This window comes from Condylura cristata, unplaced genomic scaffold (genome assembly GCF_000260355.1).
Source record: "Condylura cristata isolate star-nosed mole 26May11 unplaced genomic scaffold, ConCri1.0 scaffold00028, whole genome shotgun sequence".
Classification (NCBI taxonomy): domain Eukaryota; kingdom Metazoa; phylum Chordata; class Mammalia; order Eulipotyphla; family Talpidae; genus Condylura; species Condylura cristata.
The window spans coordinates 13,988,492-14,014,247 of record NW_004567129.1 but is presented as its reverse complement, the minus strand read 5'-3'; the positions used below and the strand labels follow the sequence as shown (position 1 = coordinate 14,014,247).

At 38.3% G+C, this 25,756-nt stretch overlaps 1 long non-coding RNA gene across 1 annotated transcript in view; it reads left to right on the top strand.

Moving 5' to 3' along the window:
* The first annotated feature begins 9,660 nt into the window (after window positions 1-9,660).
* The window catches only part of LOC105854186, a 46,426-nt gene continuing 30,330 nt past the window's right edge, over window positions 9,661-25,756 (top strand). The window contains exon 1 of the long non-coding RNA XR_001145886.1: window positions 9,661-9,730. This is a non-coding gene — a long non-coding RNA (uncharacterized LOC105854186). The remainder of the gene's footprint in view (window positions 9,731-25,756) is intronic.

Sequence of the window (25,756 nt, the reverse complement as noted above, 5' to 3'; positions counted from 1 at the left end):
TTTTGCACTCCCACCAGCAATTCCTGAGCCTCAGATGGAGATGCAGGGGAACTTTCTGGGATCATCCCAAGTTCAGGAGACTGGAAACCTGACATAACCTTAGTGTTAGCAAGCTCATAGTTAGATGTGCAAATCAAGTCTTCAGACTTCTTGAATATTACAGCTATTTTCATCTTCTATTATTGGCTTCAATTATCCCCAGAGGCCACTAATTATTTAATCAGTAGTTTACCCTTTCATCATTAATTATTTTTTCACTCACAAATGTATAAAATGAGTCCTAGAAAATCAGAAGAAGACAAGCAAGTTTGAGGTCCACTTATTCTAACTGTAATATGTATCATTATCTCCCAAAGCCTGGTAGACTGATAATGTTGCCAAGAACCTACCGTGGTAGGCATGTACTCTTCAGAGGTCCGATAGGAAATGAGGTTCCATTTGTATGTGTGGTTTTTGGTGTGCCTATTCATGAAAGAGCTAGTCATTTATTAAATTCTTGAAAGTTGAAAAAAAATGTATAACACTAACAGTGAAAATTCTCTCCTCATGCTTCTCACCTCTTTAGTTCCCTCTCTTAATGCCAATTCATGTTGTCCACCTTTTGTATATCCCTTCAAAGATACTATATATTGCATTAGTAGTAAGAGCATATATGCATATACTCCCCTCTCCATTTTTACATAAATAGCACAAAAAGGAACTATATCTTAACTTTTTATTATTTTGCATTTATAGATATTACAGTAGATATATTTCTTAACCTCTGCTGTCATCTATTTCATGTTCCTGCAATGGTTACAGAGAAGGAATTTCTATCGATCCATGGTCTCCCATTATAGAATAAATTATTATTTATTCAACTATTTGCCTACTGATAGATATTTAGGTAGTTTCTAATCTTTAGCTATTATAAATGCATCACTTTTTACATGAGCCATTTCACACAGTGCAGGGACATCTGTAATACAAATTCATAGAACTGGGTTGTTTGGTCCAGGGCTATGAACATATAATTTTAAGGGATCTTAGAAGACTGTATCCCATAGAATTTGTACCAGTTTCTACTGTCACCAGAAATGTATAAAAGATGTTTATTGTCAACAATTTTCTAATTTGACCAACATATTAAGTATAAAATTACTTTCCATTGCTAATCTAATTTGTATTTCTCTTTAAGTAAAATTTCTTTTATATGTTTAAAACTCATTGTATTTCTTTGCCTATGAACTATTTGCTTGTTTTCTGTTAGTTATTTAACTTTTATTTAATGATTTCTAACAGCTTTTTCTATATTTTAGAAATAAACAATTTGTTGGAGATATGAATTATAAAATGTCCCACAGTATTTTACTTTGATTATGATGATTTTTGTCACATGGAAATTTTATGTTGAAAATTATATTATGACTTCTGGGTTTTCACCGTTAGAAAGAACTTTCTCACTACAGTAATTTTTTTTTAATTCTCTCATTATTTCTTTTAATAATTTTGTGCTAGTATTCATACATTTTAAATTCATCTGAATTTACTTTGGTGAATTTTGTGTATTGTTGGGTGTTGTCCCAACACCATTTTTCCTAAGTGAACAAATGCCATCAGTGTTTATTCCTCCAGAACACCTTGAATCAAAACACTGCTTTAAATTTCCAAATGAAGTCAATACTGATTAAATTCTTTCTATGTGTGAGGCATAATATCATGGTTTTCTTTCTAATTTTCCCTACACGAATCAATGGAGACAAAAAATTTAAGATCTGAGATATAGAAACTTCCCTTATAGGTTAAAAGGAACAATTTCAACAATGAAGAATCTCTTGCTCTCAGTAGGACCTGATTATAACTCTATTCAGGAAGGCAACACAGCAATCCACGCAGCAAGCAAAGAGAACACAAATGGTTCTTTGTGGGTATGAGTATTCCTCCATAGCCAGAGCAAGACAATTAAATAGATGACAAGATATACCTTGAAAGACCACAATAAATGAACATCAGATGCTGGTATATAAAGAGTGGTAACAGGCATTATGTAAACAGGGCTTTTGGACTCAATACTGACAAGTACTCAGATTCTAAAATAAAGCAGTATCTCTTAAGTATACAGTCCTTTAGTGTGAAAAAGAACACCATAAAGAGTATAAATTTCAAATCCTATATTGGAACAATGCTAGTTATGTAACTATTAATAGGAAGTCTATTAACTATACAGTTAATAATTATAACATAGCTATAGTTATTACAGTTATTGATGAACTGTTATAGTTATTGATGAACTGTTCCACTAGCCTTTTTTTACTACTGCTGGAATCACTGGCTATTTATTCTTTGACCTAATAGTCATCATGCTTCCAGCCCAAACCTACTAATTATCTGAATATCATTAGAAATCATACCCTAGAAAATGTTATAATAAAAATGATATTTTACTCTGCATTGCACAGATTCAAATTATGTACTTGTTTGTATGTGGTTTATCCATATAGACTGTTACAGAAATATTCCTGATGGGGAAAAGATCAGAAACAAGAGCTAGTAGGTATGAATCATAGGCAGCAGAGAAAACCAATGCAAGGAACAAATATACAATATCCCCCACTCTTTTAAGGAATGCATGCCACATATACAGACAACAAACCATATAATGGATAAAGAAAATCTCTTCAATAGGTAATATGAGGGAACTGAGTAACCACACACAGAAGAATCAAACTAGATCATGCTCTTTTACCTTATATAAAAATTAATTGAAATGGATTAAAGCCTTGAATATAAGATGTAAAACTATAAAACACACAAAAGAAAGTGCAGGTGACTAGTGATGAGACACTGACCTTAGGGATGTCTTTGTGGATTTATCTCCAACGGCAAGAGAAACAAAAAGAGAATCTAAACAGATGGGACTACATCAAACTAAAACACTTCCCCACAGTGAAAGAACTCATCATTACAACAGTGAAAGGCAGCCTACTGAATGGGAAAAGATATTTACATGTCATATATCAAATAAGGGGTTAATATCCAAGACATAAACAGCTCATAGAACTCAACATCATAAAGCATATGACCTAATTACAAAAAGGGGCAGAGACTCTAAATAGGCATTCCTCCAAGACATACAGTTGACAACAAACACATGACAAGATGTTCAGAACCACTATACTACTTTACCTCACACTGATTAGAATGGCCATTATCAAAAATCAAGAAACAATAAGTGGCAAGGATGTGGGGGGTGAGGGAGGGAGAGAAGAAACCCTTTTGCACACCATTGGCAGGAATATTACTTGGTGCTTGGTGCAGCCACTATGAAATCTATATGAAGATTCCTCAAAAATTAAGTATTGCAATTCCACTTGGTCCAGCAATTCCACTTCTGGGTATTTAGCAATGGAAATATGAAATCACTAACTTGAAAAGAGATATGCACTCCTATGGTCATTGCTGCCCTTTTCACAATAGTCAAAATATGGAAACAATCTAAACTCCTGACAGCAGGTCATTGAATAAAGAAAATATGGTGGAGTATCATGGAATACTACTCAGCTATAAAATATATGTGTATGAAAGCTTGCTATTTGCAACACCATGAATGGACCCTAAGGGTGTACAACTAAGTGAAATAAGTCATAGAATGACAAATATCATATTATGTGTCTTATTTGTGGCATATAAAGGAGGAAAGCAAAAAAGAGAGAGAAACAGACCCATAGAGTGACAACAGAATGATGGGAAGCAGAAGGGAAGCTGAGGGTGGAATGAGTAGAGGGCTTGGTGGTAGATGGTGACTGGACATGTCATGTGAGCGTGATATCTACATTTGTCCAGGTGATAAACTATATGTCTGAAACCTATACAGATTCAGTCAATATTACCAAAAAAGAAAAAGCAAGGAAGGAGAGACATTTACAGTACTGCCCACCCACACTGGGAAGTGTCTCACTGAGACTCTCCAAAAATGACCTTATTGGAAGCAGTATCTTTGCCAATGTCATTAGTTAAAGTGAAGTCATACTGGATTAATATGAGCCTTAACTCCAAAACTGACATCCTTAGACTCAGAGGGAAGAAAGCCAAGTGAAGGCAGAAGCAGATATTGGAAAGATGCTGTTGCAAGCCAAGGATTGCCAGGAACTGTGAGAAGCTAGGAAGATGCAAAAAAAAGATCCCCTACCCTACTCCCAAGCCTTCAGAGGTCATGGCCTTCCTGATTTTGGACTTCTAACATCCTGAATTGTGAACAAAGAGACTTCTTTCTGTTGTTTTAAGTCACCCAATTCATAATAATTTTCTACCACAGCCATAGGAAATGAATACATTACCCTATAGGAATATAATGCTCTAAGTAAATGTTTTCCTCTGTACATCTCATCTGTTCTTTTTCTGTTTTTGTTTTTGTTTTGTTTTTTGTTTGTTTTTGTTTTTTAATAAATATAAGTGTCATTTTAAGGGAGATCTTTAGGTTTTCAGATTTACCAACCATGTTGTGACCTGATTCTCACTAGCTATAGTGCCCTTAGAAAGTTTTTTTTTTTTTTTATTGCTACAACATTCTGGATTTGAAGTATAGAATGTTCCCCCTCAGGTATTATCACCTGGCACCCGCTACCAAAACAGCCATAGTACACCACAGTAGTCAACTGTGTTCCCTCCCAGCTTACTCTCTTGCTTCCCCCTCTCCCACTAGGACCCTCAGTCCTCGTCAGTTTTCTAGGGTTCTTAGTTTGACTTTATCTGACCCTTTGTTTGGTTTTTCTATATCCCATCTATAATTCTCATCATCTGATGATTGCTTTCTCCTTGACTTATTTTGCTTAGCATAACCTACCAGCTCCTGCTGTTCATAGGATTTTGAACAACTTTGACCCTATTTTATATCTCCTAAGGAGGGAAGTTTTCCTATCCCCTGTTTCTCACATATATCTGTCATCTGAGCAATGGGAATATTAAGGCCTCCTCTGCAAAGATTTTTCTGATCGCAAAATGAATTAATGCAAACTCTGACAACTAACTCAAATTCATTATAAGGGGTCAGTGTTTCATAAAACTGAGGTGCATAAAATGACCTGTTTCCATCAGCTTGGGATCACTAGGTTCCATCTAAGTCTCTCTACTACCAAACCCTTTTCTATGATTAGAGGCTGGTCCATAAAAGAATATCCCAAGATTTATGAACCAACATTGGTCTGTCCAAAGCACCAGCTAAGACTGGCAGGGGCAACCTCTTGATGTTACTGCATTACTTATTCCTAGTTCTCTTGGGAGATATAGGAATAATTTTTGAAACAGTAGTAAGAAAAAACTTTCTGTTAAAATAATGAGCCTTCCTTATTTTGAGTTTTCCTTTGATGCTTGCCACCTCCCTCCCATTATGGCTCTTTGTCCACCATTGAAAAGGCCAATGTCCTCAATTTGTGCCCAGCTGGAAAGAGAACATTGAGCTGAAGAGTGCAAAGAAGCAAAGAAATCACACTGAGATGATATTTTCCTTTATGAGACATTTCAACAATTGTAACAGAGAGAATGTCTTATGAGCTGACCATCAGTTCTTTAAATATGGAAAATGTTTCCTGACTTTGGGGCAGTCATTATGCCCTTATATATTAGATGTCACTATAAAGCAAGGTGAGAGGTTTGTCCTATAGAAATAACATATTTAACATAAAGAAAGAAAATAAAAAGATAAAACGATTGCTTCCTAAATCAGATAGGGACCAAGAATCCTGCACATTTGGTAAGCGAGATGCATCCTTGATCCAGATACATTACTCTTATCCTCCTCTAATTCATTCTCTTTCTTTGCTGAAGAGTGCCTGATTTTTTGTATGATTTTGATACCTTCTTTTATGCCTTTAATCAATTTCAGCATACTTACTTTACAATCTCTACCAGCTTGTCCTATGATCCCAATATCTCAGAGATCTCTATTTGCTGCTGTTTTCTTTGCCTACTGCTGATACTAATGGTTTTTAATTTCATAACATATGGGTATGTCCTCAACAGGGCTTTATCTACAAGATTCTTAGGTGACCTATAGAAAACTCTGGCCCTTCAGAGTAGTTTGGGGTTTGCTCCTGTCTAATGACACATAGATATATGAGCCTGAGACCAAATCTGATTTAAAATTTTCAGTTCAAAATTGTCTGATCTTGGTAAAGAGAAAATAAAATCTCCAAGCTTGTAAAGCATAGTCTCAACTTGTCAGGGGAGACATTTTCCCCACTGTGGGCTAGGAAAAGACACCAGTTGGATTCTTTTCCCTAGGTTATCCTTTTAAGGGTCCCAATTTTGTGTGGGGTTGTCATTTCCAACTTGCTGACTTTCATGAAACCTTGAGCCATGTTGGTGTTAAAAACTAATCCCTTCCTTTCTGGAGACTAGGAACTGGTCTTCAAGGCATATACCTCATTTGGGTTCCCTCTTAGTACCTGGCACTTAAAAAAGAGTTCTTTACTTACAAGTTTAGCCATTTTTTAAAATTGTGTGTTTGAGATTATTTAAAATATCTTAACATTATTGGTAGGGGGGTTTTGGAGTTGTCTGGTCCACCATATGACTGGAAATGTTACTATCAATTTGTTTTCACATTGAAACCTAACAGAACTTTTCAATGTACAGATAAGATTTTGTTAACAGTCTTACTTAAAGCACTGGGATGAAAAAAAAAAATACTGGGGTGACTTCCCAATGATCTTAGAATGGGAATTGAAATCCATAACCCTACCAGATCCCATCCTCAAGTTACACCACATCCCTTCTGTGGTCTGTGTTCTACTCACACTGGAGTTCATCCAGTTTGTAGAATGTACTTCCTTGCCATAGCAATTTTGCATTCTGTTCTGTCCTCTCTATCTTCAGATATTGACTTAATTGTATTAGGACTATTGTCTACATAAATTTCCTCTGGCTATGGGTATTTTGGCTCAGATACTGTCCTGTATCATACCACAGTTGTGCTTTTACACTCATGTTTAATATTTTATTTTTGTTAATTATTATTTTATTGATATCTCTCTCACCCACTAGACTGAAAGTTCTATGAAGTTAGGTGCCATACCTCCTGCTGTTCACCATTTTTATTAGTCAGTAAATATAGTAGCAACTGCTGCATTTTCATTCACACACAAAAAACCATAAAATCTTAGAAATGTAACACCATAGGGCCTTCCCTTGTGGTGCAGCAAGTTAAAGCACAGCACTTTGAAGCAATAGCAGTCACTCCAGCACCAGTTATATTCCTAGCCAGGGAATGGACTCACATGGTGCGGCAGACCTCTCCTGACCCACCTGCTGCTCCCCTCAGCAATGTATTTCAGTTGATCTACCTGTTCTGCTCCCCACTCTGTCTCTGGTGAATCCTCTCACCCACCACACCTCTGTCCTGTACCTCAGTTCTTGTGTGCATAGATAAATAAATCTTAAAAAAAAAAAAGCACCACCATAAAAATGTGTTCTTTGAGTCATTTTCCAGTGCAAGTTAGACAGCTTTCCTCCAAATGAATCCCAGAGACCCAGATTGTTCCCCATATTCAACATGTTTCCATAAAGTCAGATCATGTGGGAGGTATTCATGAACCAGGCCAAGCATGTATAATTTCCACTCACACTTGCCCTCCTGCAAAAGAGTGAAATGTAGGTTACCTGTGTGCCCTGAAAGAAAAGGAAAAAGTAGTTATCAGAGAGCACTCTAGTCTCCTACATCACTGTATTTTTAACAAGAAGCAGTTTCTGGTTATAAGAAATTTTTGGTAAGCGTGGTTTGAGTGAATCAACAAATGGATGAGTAGAGGATGAATAGATAATGGAAGATGAATGAATGTTTTTCTTTTTGTCAGTTGGCAGCCCATTGACTCATAGAGCCTGTAAGTTCTTTGAGTATGGCATATAGAGACTATCTCTGTATTGTTCATTGTGATAGAGAAATTTTAACACCTACTAGGAATTCACCCAAGAATAAAGAGGACCACTACTTAGGAGATTTTCATGGAGGAGATAACCAGCCAGTGGGTCTTTAGTGAAGGGTATGGAAAGAAATTGGAAACGCAATTTAAGAACTGTGTTTGTGAAGGCCTGGAGTGGATAACAGAAGAGAAGTTAGTATGTGTGTACTTGAGAGTAATAATAAAGGACTATGGAGAACAGAGAATCTCATGGAGGTTCATGGAGAACAGAGAACCTCACCTGGTTAGTGTTGTCTAAACACTGTATCTGCCAAGTCCCAGACTTTGTCTTTTTCTCTTTTGATGTATTATGTAGCCTTGCACGTAAGAATCAGAGTGTCTCTTTAGTAGAATAGCCCCTTTCCCTGCCCATTGTGATCATTAGCATTTATAATAGGTAGTACATATTTGGATTGTTCAGAAGTTGGTACTCATGAAAGCACTTTGCCCTGGCCATGCAGAATGGTAAACCACACTAGTTCCAGCCCCAGCTGTCAGGCCAGGATTTCGCCCTAGCCTTCTCTAATCAATACATAGAACTGCCTGGTGCCATCGGGAGGGAGCTGCATTTAAAAAAATGAATAAAGTAGAAAGCCAAAATCTTTCCATTCTTTATGGTCTTTTCTGCAGCTTTCTGCTCAGGGATGGGAGCCACCTTGATATACTCAGCATGAGGGTGCCACCCTCCCCTGCGGGAGAAGGAGGTTGGGGCTACAAAAGTAGTCAGCCCTATGTTATAGGCTCCTGAAAAGCACTGTCTGAGTTAGTGACAGGGGAGCGGCTCTACCTCTGGGGCTACAGCAGTGCAGTGAGCTTTAGTGGATCAATACTTTAGTCTTGTCATGCTAATTGCTCATTGGTTGACATTCATGATCCTTCCTTGCTCCCTCCCTATGTAAACTCTTTACAGCTGGAACAGCGAGATGCAAAAATCCTGAGCCTTCAAAGCCAGCGCCTGCAGAAGAGAGAGGGCCTGGCAGCTGAGGTATGGTGCTCCCCCATTTTCTTACCCCCCTTTAAAAAGCTTCATGTGTGTCTGCATGGGGTGGTGTGATAGAAAGATGCACGAAGAAATGCCTGGGTAACTCTCCTGCAACATGTATACGGTATTACCTTTTCAGGACAAAACAATATCTTTCCTCATCTCAATCCTCCCTCCTTAACCCCCCTCCCCCCAAAAAAATCCCTAGAAAACAAACAAACAAACAAAAATACTGACCGCTTCAATGTGTTTGGTTTCAGTCCTTATGTTTTGGTCAATGTGTTGCCCTCCACCAATTCACGATGACCATATACTGCACTGACCTCTTTACTCCCAGACTAGGACATGTCAGGCTGCTGCTGCTGCTGTGTGTGTGTGTGTGTGTGTGTGTGTGTGTGTGTGTGTGTGTGTGTTGCATGCTCACACCTACCATATTGGCTTCCTGTCCCTGGAACATCAGTTTTTCTAGCTGGCTGAGCCTGTCCCTTACAACCACTGTTGCTACTGAGACCACCCCAACTCCTATCCTGTAAGCTCCAGGCCTGTGCTATGCAGGGTTTTGTTAAGCCATTTAGTATTAATTGATTTTTTTTTCCATTTTTTTTTCTTTCTTTCCCTGGGCGGGTCAATAGCTGGATGCTTCAGGAGCAGAGGATCTATCAACTGCAGCCAAAGCTTAGGGAGACGCAGGCAGACCAGGAACAGAAAGCCAGCCAGCTACAACCGCTCTGACAGTACTTGGTGGCCAGACAGTCGGCAGCAGGGAGCATGCCATGGGCCATGAGGCAGGAAGTGGCCCAAACCATGAGGTCCGGTAAGTTTCCTTGCTCTTGGAAAGTGAGGCAAATGATAACCAGGTCTTTCTTTCCATACTCAAAAGATCAGACAGCATTTTGACTGATTTCAGTTAATGAGTCAAGGATCAAAATAGGAGTCTGGGAGCTTGGAAGGGGTTGTGAGGGTGGAATGGGAATTTGTGGGATAGATGAGGGCTAACCAAACTCCGGTCCTAAGGTGAACCACTGTAGCCAAGCAGATGACCTGGTTACAGACCCCTACATCCTGTTAGCGATTTCCTCTTGGGGCTAAGAATGGGCTGGACCTACAGAGGACAAGAGGAGAACTGACACCCTCCCAGAGGGGCCATGCAACCCTAATCGGTGATAACAGTGTTAAGTGGTCAGCTTGGAGATGAGGTTTGCTCGGATCTATTGATCTACACTCCCTTGAGATATAAATTCCTCCTGAATTTGTTTCCATGGATATAAATATTTATAATTAAAATAGCCTAGGAGCCTCCTATAACACAGGCAGAGTGGCCCATTCCGTCTCCCTACTTTGAACCATCTTCTCAATCTTTCGCATCTATTTATACATCTTCGTTCTCTGTTTTGAGCCCCATCTTGTTCACCTTCTGAGTAAGAGGCACCGTATCGCAGACTGTCAGAAGCTGGGAAAAATCCATTCTTTCTAAATGCAGCCTCTAGCTGAGAGGTGGGTATCACTCACCCCAATCAAGGCTACACAGTTACATATGCACTCAGAAACCTAGACTCGAAAAAGGTGGGCATTTGGTGGGGGTGGGAATGGGGAAGTTGGAGGGAGAGGAGGAAGTAGACTTATTTAAGTGTGTCATTTGGTCATTAGTTTAGATCCATGAACAGTTAGGCAATGTAGCACAAATTTGTTAATTCCAGAACCCCATGTTGACACACTTGCAGTGTTAAATCTAGGAGAGCAAAGAAAGGCCCCACACTCTGTTTCTCATCCCCCTCATAAGCTCACATAAAGTGAACAGAGCATCCTTTACACTAGAGAATGGAAAAAGAAAGGGTACTGAGGATTTATTTGGAAGCAGAGCCCTCAAAGACAGCCAACAAGACCAAAGCCATTGACCAAAGCTAGGTCTATTGCATAAGGTATTTATACCATTCTTAATTTTTTTTAATTTGGGCAGTAAGGAAAATGTGCATGAAATCATTTGTTATGCTCCCCTAAGCCTATTATCTGCTCTGATGTCCAGATACAAATCTTTTACCTTACATCCATCATCATTTTTGGTATCCAGGTTACATTTTTTCAGTTTTGGAACTTGTGTTTTAATCAGCTGTCTGCCTTGTTTATATCTCGGACTGTGTGTCTTTGTGTATCTGCCCTCATCAGGTTTCATTAATTTGCAATTGAGGTCTACAAAATTGTTTAAAGACTTCTGAATCTTATACACGTGGAGAGTGTATGAATAAGTGTGGATGAATGCACTAAGACGTGGGGAGAATTCATGGGAGTTGTTTCTCCTGGTTTTCGAATGTTTAGTCCATCTGCGTGAATTAATACAAGTATGTCTGTGTATCTCTGCGCAGGTGTCTACGTGGAAGCAATAAGCATAAGTAGGGAGGGAGTAGCACCCCTGCAGTTCTCTCCCATGTGTTTTATCTGTGTCTTTCCAGGATGCACATTAAGCTTGGCACTTTTTTTTCTTTTTATTCCGAGGTGGTAGTTTCAGAACTCAAATCTAGCTCATTTGTCTCTTTCAGCAAATGATTGAGGGTTGAAGACTATTCCAGTTGGCAGTCAAGGGTCAGTATTTTGGACTCCATTTGGCTTAGATAATTTATATAGAATAAAAGTCTAACAGGTATAATCACAAAAGCTTTGACTTAAGAATGTTTCTAAGCATACTTGAGGTTGAAAAACACTTCAAGCTAAAAATGGAAGAATGTTCTGGTTAGTAACTTGTATGCTTCTGTGGTAATGGAGAGAATTGGAATGCAGTTCTCTTTGTTTGATTTATATGGTGATTCCCAGAATGTGAAAGGTATATTTACTATAGAAATAAACTTTCAACATTGACCTAGAGAATGAAAGGCCCATTGTAATACTTAAACCCTTCTCTGCTGGGTTATAACGAAAAGAATAATTAATAACAACATGTACATTTTTGGGAAGGAGAATCCTGATAATGTCATCTTTCTCCCATTATTTACAATATTTGCTACCATTTGCTTGCATGTTGAAAAACAAGCTTATTTGGAGAAAGTGATCTAAATTTTAAAACTGAATGCACTCAATTAAATATATTTTCTTTAGATCTTAGTGCTACTAAATCTAAATAGTACATACATAAATTCCTTGTTTTCTTGTGTTACTGTTCCATCAGGTCATATTTGAAAGCTTATTGTCAAACATAGTGACATGACTTGTTTGTGGAATAATCTGGCTTCTGGTTACTTAGGATTACAAGCTTCTATAGTTTCAGTCTTGTAGGAATTAAACTCCTATGTAATATATCTATTCATCTGCTATAATTGTCTTCTATAGTTTTATATATACAAGTATATTTTTCAATCCCATTTATCTAAAAAATTTTATATTCAATGCATTTTATAATGCAAGGATAGAAATATCTCACTATTTCTATATTCATTTCTATACAGTGATAGTGATATTTCATGTTATTTTCACATTAATAATCCATCTATTATATTTATTATATTTCTAACCTTTCTGAGCATCTTGACATACTTATTTGATCCTTAAAGAAAACTTAGGTGATAAGTTTGAGCAAGAGTCATTATGAACGTTTCCAAAAAGAAATGTGCAAGGGTGACATAGGCATCAGTGGCAGACTTGAATTTCTGGCCTGAAGTCATAGACTGTCAGTCAAGTGCTTTCTCCAAAGCCACCAGCAGCCTTCATTCATGCTTGGTAAAATTCTGACATATTCTATATTTCCGGCACCTATTACACCCATTGAGATGCTCCTAAGGCAAATGTTAGTTGATCTTAAATGACCATGAGCATTCTTCTCATGCAAGAAAAGGTGACAAATACATATTTCAAGTACTTTCTTTGTCCTTTATCGTATCGCCACTGGCTGCCAAGTCTGATGTCCTGACAAACCTTTTTTGTTAGGCTCAGAAATTTTGAGTTATTAACATGCCTAATCCTTAGGTTTGCTCCCCAGGAATACGTCCCTAATAACAGAGTGAGTATATCTTACTATAGTTCACAATACTATTGTGTACATATTATTCTCCATATCTACCAGCAGTTTCTTTTAAAGGAATATGATGTATAATTTGAAGCATCAAGGTGAAACACTTTGAAGTCAAGCATAAAATTTTCCTTCCCTGAAATAAGTATTGCTTCTCCCCCAACATTCTCACCAGATCAGATACCCTAAACCTGTCATAAACCTGAATCCTAGGGATGTCTTCTCAGAATAATTCATTTAATGTATAAAATAAAATATAGAGAATTATAAAGAAAATCAACTTACCTAGAAATTCAGTTATCAAAATAATGCCAATTAAATTTTAAAATCACAATCTGATATGATATATACACATTTAATTAACATAATGATAAGGTCGAGTAGTAAATCAACTAATTCTAAAGTAGCAATGAGCATAAAGGATATTTTGAGATTACCTGTGATACAAAAGTAGCTGTGATTTCTGTTAATGACATCGTCACTGGTATCACTGCTGGTGTCCTGTTACCACTACTGTGGGTTTTGTATTCTGCAGGTATAATTGAAGGAAACACTAAATTGTTTCAATATTAGCGAAAGTACAGTTATGGGGTTTCCCCCCCCCATCCAATTTCATGGGCCCACTGAAATCTGACTATGGTCTCTTTAGGAATTAGTGGGTGCCAGGTTAAGAACCACTACTAGTAGCTAGTTCCTACTCATTTTTAAAAATCAACAGCACCATGGTCTCCTATAAAGAGCTCCAACTCTACAACATGACACTTAGCATGCAGCACTTCTATATCAATTTATTTCTCTGTCCCTCCAGAAGAATACACACGCTTGAGAGCATGGGTTAGGGCTGATGTTTCTCTTACCTAGCACGTCTGGCACACAACAAGAGCTCATAAGTACTGAAGAGGAGGAGGGAAGAAAATTCAAAGACAGGGAAGCCGTAAATCACAGAAAATTAAAATTAACTGGAAAGTTAACTAAATAGCTACAATATTTGCTTGCGCCACATTTTCCATCAATGGCACCTTCCTTACCCAACCAGTGAAGTTGCCATGTGGAGTTAGTGTTCTTCCCTTTTAGTGCAGCCCTCACTTATAGACTTCTAGAAGCACCATAATCCCTAACTAAAAACCTAATAATAATATCTCAGTTTCAAAGCTGTTTCTTTTCTTTCAGTTTCTCATTAGCACAAATAAGGGAAGGCAGCAGTAGGGACATGGAGAGAGAGGGCTTGAGATTTTACCAGTCAAATTAAAGAAGCCAGATAAGGCCCTCCCTGGTGGTGCAACGTGTTAGGACCCAACACTGCAGGCTAGCTGCAGCCATTTCTGTCTGAGTTGGATCCCCCGAGGTGTCCCACATGGCGCGGCAGACCTCTCCTGACCTGCCCACTGCTCCCCTCAACAGTGTACTTCATAGATCTTCCTGTTCTGCTCCTGGCTCTGTCTCTGGTGAAGTCTCTCACCAACCCTGCAACTCTGGCTTGTACCTCAGTTCTATATGCATAAATAAATAGATCTTAAAAAAAAAAGCCAGATGAAATGATTTTGATTTTAAGGTACATATACAGATGTGTATATTCTCAATAAAACTCTGAACTTAAAAATTGATAAGATTTCTCTGGAAAATAGTTGTATTACTTTTAAAGGCCTCTTAAGTCTCTAGTACAAATGTTTTGTGAGGATAAAGATGCATGCACACAAGAAGATATACATTCATCCATGAACTCAACTTCTTAATATTAATGTCACATTAAAAATCAGCGTTTATTCATGCTTATTGACTTAATTTTCTATTCATCTCTTCCTTTCCAGCACTAAATACTTGCCATTCCTACCCAAATGAATGGGCCCTCACATATCAATGTGAGGCTGCATATTTCTTGGATACAAGTTTACATTGATCTACAATGGATTTTTATTACAGGAAGGAGAGTTAAAGTGAAGATAAAACAAAAAAAAATTTATAGGCATATTTATTGACTAGTAACTGTCTTCCTTTAAATATTCTTATGCATGAGCTCATGTTGAACCTGAGTCTTTCGAAGGCTTTCAGTAAACCACTGTAACACATATTATTTAAACAGACCAGTCAACCACAAATTTAGATTACAAAATTAAATCTGATTTAATATAAAGTCTTAGAATCTTGATTTGGGTAAAGCTCATTTCACCCCATCACTTAATATGACATGGACCCATGCAGATTGCATGTACCCTACAAGTGGCATCTTACCAGAGTCATTGGTGAATGTCAAATGTCAGTATTCATCCATCTTCACCAACTAATGCAGAAATTTGAAAAAGCAATATTCTGAGTCCTCCTTTCCTGAAAGGAGTGTTGGTGGAGCAAAGAAAAATTGGGCGATGACTATGGTGATAGATAGGGGGAAATCGCTTGCTTTGGAACTATGGGTCAAAGAATTAATTTAAAAGCATCAATTCATATTTGAACTTCTTCACCTTTTGAAAGGAAGCTCCCACATAGCCTTGACACTCTGTTCTCTAGGTTTCTAAAGGTTCATTACTTCTTTAATGCTCTTATACCTGTTACATAACTCCTCCCTGATTTTATCATTCCTCTCTTTTATTAGTATTTCTTTCATTCCTGTTATCCCTATTATTTTGAAAATATCTTATGTTTTGATTTATCTCTTATCCTAAATCTATTGATTTGGCATATAACTCTTGAATTCTTCAAGGGAAAAGTCTACCTAAATCTAAAAGACAAGAAATATTTTTAGCCACCAGGCAAATTGATTTAGAAACACATAGAAGAATAATTGCTATGACTTTTTTTTTCAAATAAATTCAGTCATTCATAGTTGACACAATTGTGTGTTATAGTAAGAATTTAATATTTATAATCCTCTTTAATTTATGCAAGGCAGTGCACAACTTTCCCAAGCAAAAAATGGAAAATAAGGTTCTAGAAACAAAAAAAAACAAATAAATAGAACAAGAAAGAAAGCTTAAATGCCACACTCTATTAGAAAAACTTGGTGATAGTGCACCAGTGAATTCGTGGTGGGACTTCATGGGGAAACCATATGTACAAAAATGAAGATGATATAATGAATATATTTTAAATATATTAAAATTTTTTAAATAAAAGAAACTAAAAAATACCTGAGCAAATAACCAATTCATAGCTTCAAATAGATTGCATTAAAGTAATTTGCTTATATATTTCACAACCAATAGAAATTCACATTTTAATTATTTGAAAATTGTAAATATTTTCAAAACAGAATAAAAGGTGCTCCCAGTAATTATCATTCATTAAAATATAACTTCTGCACCTAATAATAAAATGAATCGTGATGTGAAAAGAAAAAAAAAACTGAAAGGATATAGAGGATAATGAAGCCAAGAGCAGGAGGCAGCTTTGGGGATGGATAAAGGACAAATCATTCCAGACAAATGTGATCACTCTTTTAAATCGCATTACAAGATTAATGGATGAAGGGAATGCACTAGAGGTAATATATATGGATTTTACTAAAGCATTTGATACACTGCTCCATGAATTTCCACTTGCAAAATTAATTCAAATTGGGTAGAATATGTGCATGGTCACATAGATTGAAAATTGGCTGAAGGACCATAAACAAAGAGTAATGACAAATGGCGGCCACTCACATTTAGGTAGGAGACATTGCCCAGTGCATCCCTGAGGACTGACGCCTGCTTTGGTGTCATCTAACCCTTCACCCGGGAGCTCAGGAAGGGGAAGGAAAAGACAAAATTCACAGATTTTGACATAAGGAGGTATCACAAACCCAACAACGCTTGATTAGAGCACAAAAGGAGAATTAAAAATAAAAGTAGAGTAAAAAAAGGAAGGAAAATTAAACAGATTATCTCTTTTCACAATTAAAGGAATAAAATACTACAAGGAAAATAGTTACATACCATTTTCATTTAATTGTTAAAATGCTAATTAAGTAAAATACACTTCAAACCACACTATCAGGAAACAATGAATTCTTTATTCCATTAGAATTTCAGCCTATGTGCTCCAGATTTGAATTCCTCTGAAGAATTTCCAGAAATGCTGTAAGGACAAAAGAGATTGACTTATAAAGAAGTAATTTTTTATGTCCATGTAAATGCACAATAATTATGGTCTCTATAAGTTCTCCAAACATGTGCTAAGTACAGGGGCTTTGAATAAATTTAATTTCAGTATAAGAATATTAATAAAAATGTCTCCACATACCATTTTCATAACTACTAGGAACCTTACTATTGTTTCTGAAAGTGTGGCTGAATTGCTGAAACCATATAAAATTTCATTGTTTAGAAATAGAAAGAAGCCTTTAAAAATGGACTGGAGAAAATTTGATTTTTCCTTTTAAAGAGAGCAGATACTTACTTACAATCAAAGCACATTCACATTCACCATCTCATCATATCCTCTTAACCCCCACAGTGAGAGAGTTACTGTTACCCCCAAATTACAAATGTTGGAACTGAGCCCCAAATTACAAATGTTGGAACAAAGTCTCATAAATGGGGCCCTCTTTGGTGTCCTAGGGGTCAAGAGAGGGGTGGCCTCAGCACTATCACTGCAATAGCCTGAGTTAGATCCCTGATGAGGGAGCTGACCCATATGGTGCAGCAGACCCTTCAATCTGTATTCAATCTGTCCGTTCTGCTCCCCTCACCTCCCTGCTGCCCATAGCTCTGGCCTACACCCCAGTTCTGTGCAAAAATTAAAAAAAAAATCTTTTAATAAGAGCATAAATGACTAATCCAGGACTAGACTCTTAATAAATGACAACGTTGGTACCGAAGTCCAAATTTTATGTACCATTAAACAACATTATCTCCCACGTGTATGATATGAAAGAGACTGTCTTGGAAACCCTATACTCAGGTCTGATCTTGACTTTGACTATTCATCTCACACTGAGTTAGATAACATAATGGAATGCACCAGCCAAGGAATCTGCGATGTGGGAGGTACTTCATAATATTTGGCAAGTTTTCTTTGCTTTTCATGATCTTTACAATTTCTTCATTTAGGAAAGTTATCAAGTATCTAATAGGGCTGGACAGTATCCACCTGTGTGTATCTTAGTTCTTCTTAAGCTCAGGTCTCCTTAGTTAGACCTGAGGCTCTGTGAGAGAGATCCAGTATCTGCCATTCACTTCAGTGTCCTCAGCTACTGCATTGTCTACCAAGGACTCAAATAGACTTCCTGAGTCAGAGCAAAAACACCCATCCTCACCCCCTCCAAAGTTCCCCTCAGCTTTGGCAAGACCAAAGCTTAGCTTTTTCACACAGAAACAAACAAAATGGCACCTTGGCCCCCTACACACATTGAAAGAGTGAAAGAAAAGTTCTGGATAAGGGATAAGGAAGCTCAACAATCCAGTTCAGTTGTTTATCCTTTTCCACCAAATCACCCAGGGCCCATCTGGTCATGACTAACAGCTGTTAAACACCATGTAAAGCACTTGAATACTGGGACACCCATTGCCAAATTGACATGCTGCTTCTCCTGTACTTGTCACCAGCATCTCCACACAAAGCCCTGTAGAAGAGTAGCAAGAGCTCACTGACTGCAGCTCCTGGATGATCTGCTTTTTTACCAATTTGGAAGGAGAATAGGGTACAGAATGCCCAAACCATAGAAAAGCTTGGTGTTCTTTGGGTGAATAGGCCAAGTCTAAGGACATATCAAAGGGTCAGGTAGCTCAGGTAGTGATGCACAATGCAGAGACCCCATGTATAAAAGCCTGGCCTGGGTAAGGACCTGAGCAGGGCCACTCTCTCCTCCTGTGTCTGAGGTCAGTTCACATCCCCACTAAACAAAAGCAAAACAAGCACATCTGCTCAATTCCTGCCTTTAACCCAACCTGCCTGGGAATGTGTTATATCCCAGATATTTCCGCCCACAATTGAATTAGTTGTATCATTTTCAAAAAGAATACCTCTGTCATTTCCAACCCTCTTCTCCCACATTAGGCTTATTGCAGTTGGGTGAGTGCACCTGAAGTCTTTGGTGAAGTGTCAGGTATAATTTAGCACTGGCAGATGAATTATGGGATTGCCCTTTAGGAAAAGGCTGGGAGCTCAGCCCTGCCTGTCAAATAGGTCCCTGCCTTATAGTGAACTCTGCAGGTGAATGAATCAGTATTTGGCATATCAGCATTTCATAGAGCCTCCATGCTAATGTCTTTTTGAAATGAAACCGAGAAAGCTGTTAACCTCAGTTAGCCGAGTGTCCCCTCTGTGACCGGGATAAATCATCAATGTAGAGGCTGAGAACTCTGTTCTTACTGCTTTGGGGGAAAAGAGCCAGGACTATAGAGAAGCCGATTGAAGGCCCCCTCCAAATCTCAGAAAACTAAATAAGGATTTTTATCTCTTTTAAAAGGAAAAATAGATGTTCCTTCTTGACACATGATTTACAAGATCTAAAAGAATTTTAAATAACTTGAGTCAATTAGCATATCCTTATTTATCTTTTCCCAAGCCTTTGATCTCTTCTTCAGTGAAGCACCCAAAATATGCAGATTTTATTATAGTATACCTATAAAAATACATTCATATACATGTATGAGTAATGGAAAACAAATACATAGTATTATAAAAAAATATTAGTATGTAATAGATATATACTAACTAGAGATTCATTATTTCCTGTTATTTTTTTAATATTTTTCCATGGTTTAGATTCAAACAACATCTATACAAATCCTTCTCTCAGAGGAGGGAGAAGGACCAGGACAGGGGTGGAAAGAGCACAAGGGACTACGATGATGGTGCATGGGTCATCATCATGGGCAAATTGTCATTTCACAGGCAAATCATACATGGTACAAAAATGAAGAATGATGTCATGAATATATTTTAAAACTTTAAAAATATAAAAAATTCCTTATCTTGACCTTGTGAAGCAAGATTCACTGCTGCTTTTACATGTGACCTGGGGTACAGAGAAGGTAAGGGAGTGACTGAGCTTGGGGTCAAATCTAGCAGCCATCATCATGGTCAGATGCAAGGCCAAAGTTCTTTCCCTAAGCAAACCAGTGCAGACAAAGGTTTATGGACTGGGGTGGCAGGCTCCTTTTTGCCCTGCAGGTTCCTGACTGCTTCTCTCTACAGCTGTCCCCAGGGGGAGACTGTTTGATTACTACATACATCTTCAGCCCTTGGTATTTACAATCAACTATACAATTGCTTTTTTTAGTACCACTGTGCAAGTTATTTCCCTCTTCACTTTGCCTGCCTGAGCTTTCTAAACTAGAAAAGGGCTAGATGATTGAAGTTAAGGTCCATGCCATTGAGTGTTCAAGAGAAGCATGGAGCAAGATGCTAGAAGGACTCTCACTCAGCAGGAAAACAAAATAGGTTAAGTGGGCTGCACAATTTGTAGAACAATTATGGATTTGTAATGAAATTTGCTCTACAAAATTTCTTACATCCTGAAAAGGCTTAAATTATAAAAATGGGAGTAGAGCACATGAACATATAAGCATTGAAGTTGAAAAAGCATGTTTCTTGTTTACGGGTGTCAGTCTTTGCTTGGGGGAGGGGGGAGCCAGAAGCAGTATGAGGAGGAAACTGGCTTACATTGACAGAGGTCGTCATTGATAGAACGCAAGATAAAAAGAATTTGAGGCCTACCATGGGTGTAGCTGCATCATTTTACAAAAGTGAAAACCAAGACTCTGAAGCGTTCAGCAACTTGCATCAGATCACAAAACTGGTTAAGCTGAAGAATTGGGACTTGAATGATACGCAGGAGGTTTGTTGCTGCTCTGTAGTGGCAATGTGATGAGGGGCAAAATAGTTGAGCAGGTTTGCAAGATAGGACTCCGCTACTTGAGCAGAAATTCTTATGCCACTTATTGGAATCATACAGGCTAGTGAAAGCTGATCAGATGACAATGGTGTGAGGAATAAAGATCAGAGAGTAGGCTAGGAATGGGGGACAAAGTTTTATAAGGAACAGGAAAGGGGACATCGTGACCATACACCAAGAGACATTTGTGTCAGCAAAGTATTTAATGTTGTCACAGGCAGAGTTATCCTGAGACCACCATGGAGATAGTCATGGAATCAGGTCAACAGCACAGTGGCCTGGGCATTTCCAATATGGGCTATCCTCCATCAGTGGTCAAGGAATATTCTGCTGTGATTTGCAGGAAGCAAAAAAGGTCACAGTTGCCCATGAGTGGACAACCAGTGGCCAACTCAGAGGAACCCACATTTGAATACAGATCTTGTGGCAGAAACTCAGTGTTCTTTATGATACCTGTCACAGGGGCCCAGTGGAGCTCCCTTCCTTTGTAACAAAAGGAAGAAAACACAATGGCTACCCGGTGTTACTCATCCTTGAGAACAGGGGTTCTGTATTTCCAGACTTGTTCTTCACTTTTGTTTACCAGATTCTGCCCACCCACCACATAAAACTGTACCCTCCACTCACCTTCTCTGGCCTGCACAGATAAATCAACCATGCCTTTTCTCATGCTACATCTGTAACACTGATCATACCTCTATCTTCACACCTACACCTCATATTTTAATTTGCTTGTTCCTGGGTCTTTTTTCCTGGTAGGTTGTGTATTTCATGAGAACTAGTCACCTCAGCATCACCACACACACACACACACACACACACACACACACACAAACACCTATCATTGTGCTGGAAAATGACTAGTACCTCATAAATGTTAGTTTGAGCTGGATATCATATGCTCGCCAGCAAACTGAAGCAGTCAGGTAATTTCCACCAGAGTTTCATATAATCTAGCAATGACAAAGATCAATTTTCTTGGGCCCATATGAACAACTGTTCATAACAGTTGTTTTTTTTTTTCCCATTCCCTTCACTTCTGATTAAAAGCTGATGAAGATAGAAAATAATTTACAAGTCTTTTCTTGTATTTGTGACTTAGAATTTAGATTTAATAAATTTAAAAGATTCCCAAAATGTGTTTTCTCCTGGTGCATCCTCTGGAATTGGGTTACATTAGTTTTATTTCTTATTCTTTAATGGTGGTGAACCAGAGCTTCACAGCAATATAGCACTCTTCTTATATTTCCAGAAGCAAAAAAAAAATACAGATCTAGAAATTACTCCCTAAGTAGCAAAAAACAGAGATGTCAAGAATAAACCTATTCGATTTCACCCTAAGAGAGTTACACTGATCATGGAAGATTGTTTGATTGGGAGCCCATCCATAGGAAAATTCTGGGATTTTTTTCAAGTTGAACATCGAAGTTAAATTCCACCAATGATGGTTCTCAATGATGGCATTGAAAGTTCCCCTTGCCTACATTCTTGATCCTTTAAGAAAACCTATTTTAAGGGGAAAATTTCATACCATTCTCTACTCTCCACACATTATAGGCTGAGGAAATATTTCTCCTAAAAGAACTCTAAATTCTTTCTGATTTGGTTTTAGCAGAGCGCCTGCAATCAGTCTTTTCTAAGAATCACTCAGGAGAAGAGGGCAAGAAGTAAAAGAAAATTGACTAAGCGTTAGACGGAGGCCCGCCCTGGTGGCACAATGGGTTAGGATGCAGCATTGCAAGCTGGCCACAGCTGCTTCAGTGTGAGTTCAATCCCCTGCCCAGGAGGTGATCCACATGGCACGGCAGACCTCTCCTGACCCACCCACTGCTCCCCTCAGCAGTGTACTTCATCAATCTGCCTATTCTGTTCCCCACTCTATCGCTGGTGAAGCCCCTCAATGTCCTTATATCCCAGTTGTATGAATAAATAAAAGAATCTTTAAAAAAAATAAAAAGGGTTAGATGGAGATTAGGAATCTTCAGAAATTCGGAACAATTCTCACTTTCTCAGTTGTGCTTTACTGAGATCGGGGGTGGAAAAGTAGACATAGGGATCAACCACCTACTTTTGTCAGTGAAGGTTTATTAGAGCTCAGTGACACCTGTTCATTTATATATTGTCTATCACTGCTTTCACATGCAATGACAGAGTTGAATAGTTGTGACAGAAACTATGCCATTGGGGAGAAGTTTTCCCAGAGAGAAGGTAGGACAAGTGTTTTGGTAGAGAGAATAACTTAAAGAAGGGGACAGATATTTTGGCACAAAAATATCCTTAGCTGAACTAGAGTCTGGGTGAGTGTGGGTGAGAGACATTAGTGAAAATTTTTGGAGAACTAACCAGACTTGCTTAATAGAGAAAACAGTGAGTGAAATTTTGAAAACCTTTCAGCAAGTGAAAAATGGTGATGAATTCAGCCAATGCCAGAAAGAGAACTCTAGGAAGCTGTTGGTATAATCTCATACAAAACAGAGAACCAACTGATAGACTATGGAGAGGTATCAGGGTGATTAAGAGCATGGGTGTTAAGACTTCCCTGGGTTCAAATCTCAGTTCTACCACTTACTAGTTTCTCCTCTGGGGGACAAAAATGATAATAGTACTTACCTAATAAGGTTCTGAGCATCATTTTTGTGCCTGACACATGATAAATGTTAGCTATTATTGAAATCATATTAGAGGATGAGCTTACCAAGGAAGGAAGGGAGAAAGAGTAGAATACCCTTCAGGCAGATCCAATACATATATTTGGAACCGTTTGTAATCTAAATTGCAATTGAAATCACAATGAATACATAAACTCACTGCACAAATGAGTTCAGAGGAAGAAAAACAGAGGACAGAGGACTCAGGACATATAGAAGAGACAATACAAAAAGCAGTCAGGAAAATAACAAGAGAATTCTGTGGACCAGCACGTTAAAATCTCAGAGGATAATAAAGCTTTACAAAACAGCGGCTGCTCAGCTGATATTGAAAACCCTGGATGAACGTCTTCTGTTCATTTTACTTAGTTGGTTCTCTGTTTGCTCTTGTCTAGGCATCACTATCATTTCTGCAGGCATTTTTAAATGGTAATACTGAGGTATAATGTTGTATAATGGGTGAGCATTATTAGAAAACTAAGCAATACATTTTTTGTCCACAAGGAGTTATGCATACATCTCTGAATTCCCCCAAAGGAACTATTGGCAATAACAAGAACATATTTTTCCCCATGGGGTACCAGATCCTTGTGGGCTGGTACCAGTTTTCATCCTTCCTTCTCACTGGACACTGAAGACAACAGCTGTGAAGCTAACAAGCACAGAGCAGTCAGCATTACTGCAAATAGTCTGGGGTCAGCCTGATTCCAGCTCTGGCAGAGACTGCTTGTCTTTATGACATGTGGTTATTAGGCTGGAGCTTTGGAATGAAATAGAGAGAGCTAGAGGCTGGGGAAGAGTGTGGCAATAAAGGAAAGGAGATAAGGAGGAAAGGCGAGAGATGAACTGATAGATTCACTATATAGGTTTGGTGTTTGGTTTCCATTACTGCTTACAGAATGGGTATGCAAAACTCCAACTGGTAACAACTTGGAGAATGCACCTTTCTATGTTTCCCCTTTAACTGAAAGCAGTCGAGGTAAAGTGCCTAGAGTGATAGAGACCACTAGAGATGGGAAAATGTTTCGTTCTCAGCAAGAGCATCAAAGAAGCTGGGTTTTGCAGGTTTTGAGGCTATGTATCATAGCAAGGGAGAGCATTTCATCTGGTTTTCTTAAATGCCTTATAGGTCTTTGTCTCTGTTGTTCACAGAGCCAACAATTAATTGAAGGAGATCCCTGCAACTGTATAGTTTCTTTCATAATTAGAGGAACCATATATTTATCTTCCAAGCCCTTGGTACTTTAACTAGGACAGTAGGCATGAGGTGGGTCTGTCCCAGACTTATTGAAATATGTAGTCATTCTACTAATAATCCACATCAAAATCTTTTTAGTTGAAGGCACTGTGAAGGGCACAGACTTAAGAGCCAGACTCACTAAGTTCAAATCCCAACTCTGCTGGCAGTTCACTGAGTGACCTTGACAAGTCACTTAACACCTCTGCAGTTCAGTATGAAATGGGGCATAATAATCAGAGGGTTAAAGTACGAAATGAGTTAATAGGAGGACAGACAGTTGGGGTGGTTCCTGGGAGATAGTGTGAACTGGGCGTTTATTGTTCCTGCTTTTTCAAACTGTCAAGGGTAGGGGACCTAAACTTAAAGACCTGACACCTGCCTTCTTGTCCCAGACCTTGAAATAGAAGGACATTCAGCAAGCATTTGTTGAATGCATAAATTAGAAGAAAAAGAAGGAAGGAAGAAAGGAACACAGATTTTATCCTTTACCTTCATTATTTCCCCTGTGGTTTTTTATTCCTTCACTATTTTTAGGTGCTTTTGAAGTACAAGGACACTGACACCCACTCAAAAAGTCTTTGAAATGCCTGTTCTAGCCTAGCCTTTTCCATACCCCTGGACCCCTTGGTTTTGAACTTTCCTCTTCTTACCTGGCCATAACCAACACTGGTCTCTCTTCAACATCTTTTCCACCTGCTTCCTCTCCATAGCTCTCAGACCATACTAGAAAAAGTTACATCTTATGACTTGTAAGTGATTTTGTCAGCGCTGTTGCTGCCCCTCAACTAGTACTATTGGCAGTGCTTTTATTCACTCTCTGTCAGATTCCCCAAAGGTATCATTTTTCCTTTTTCTCAAGTTCACAACTCGCTTACCCACACCTCTCTTAGGAGTTGGCCTGCTTTTTGCTTTTCTGAAATGAAGCTCTTTATCATGAGCTCCTTCAGTTTTCTCTTTCCACAGCAAGGGGAAAGTTCTGCATCTCCTTTCTGGAGCTACTACATCTCTTGCTGCCTTCATAAATATCTATTCCTCTTTCTTCTGGAACTCTGTTCCATCACTGACAAAATGATCTGTTTCTTAAATCCCTAATTTCTTCTCTCTTAGGCATTTATTTGCTCATGTATTTTCTATTTAAAACAAAG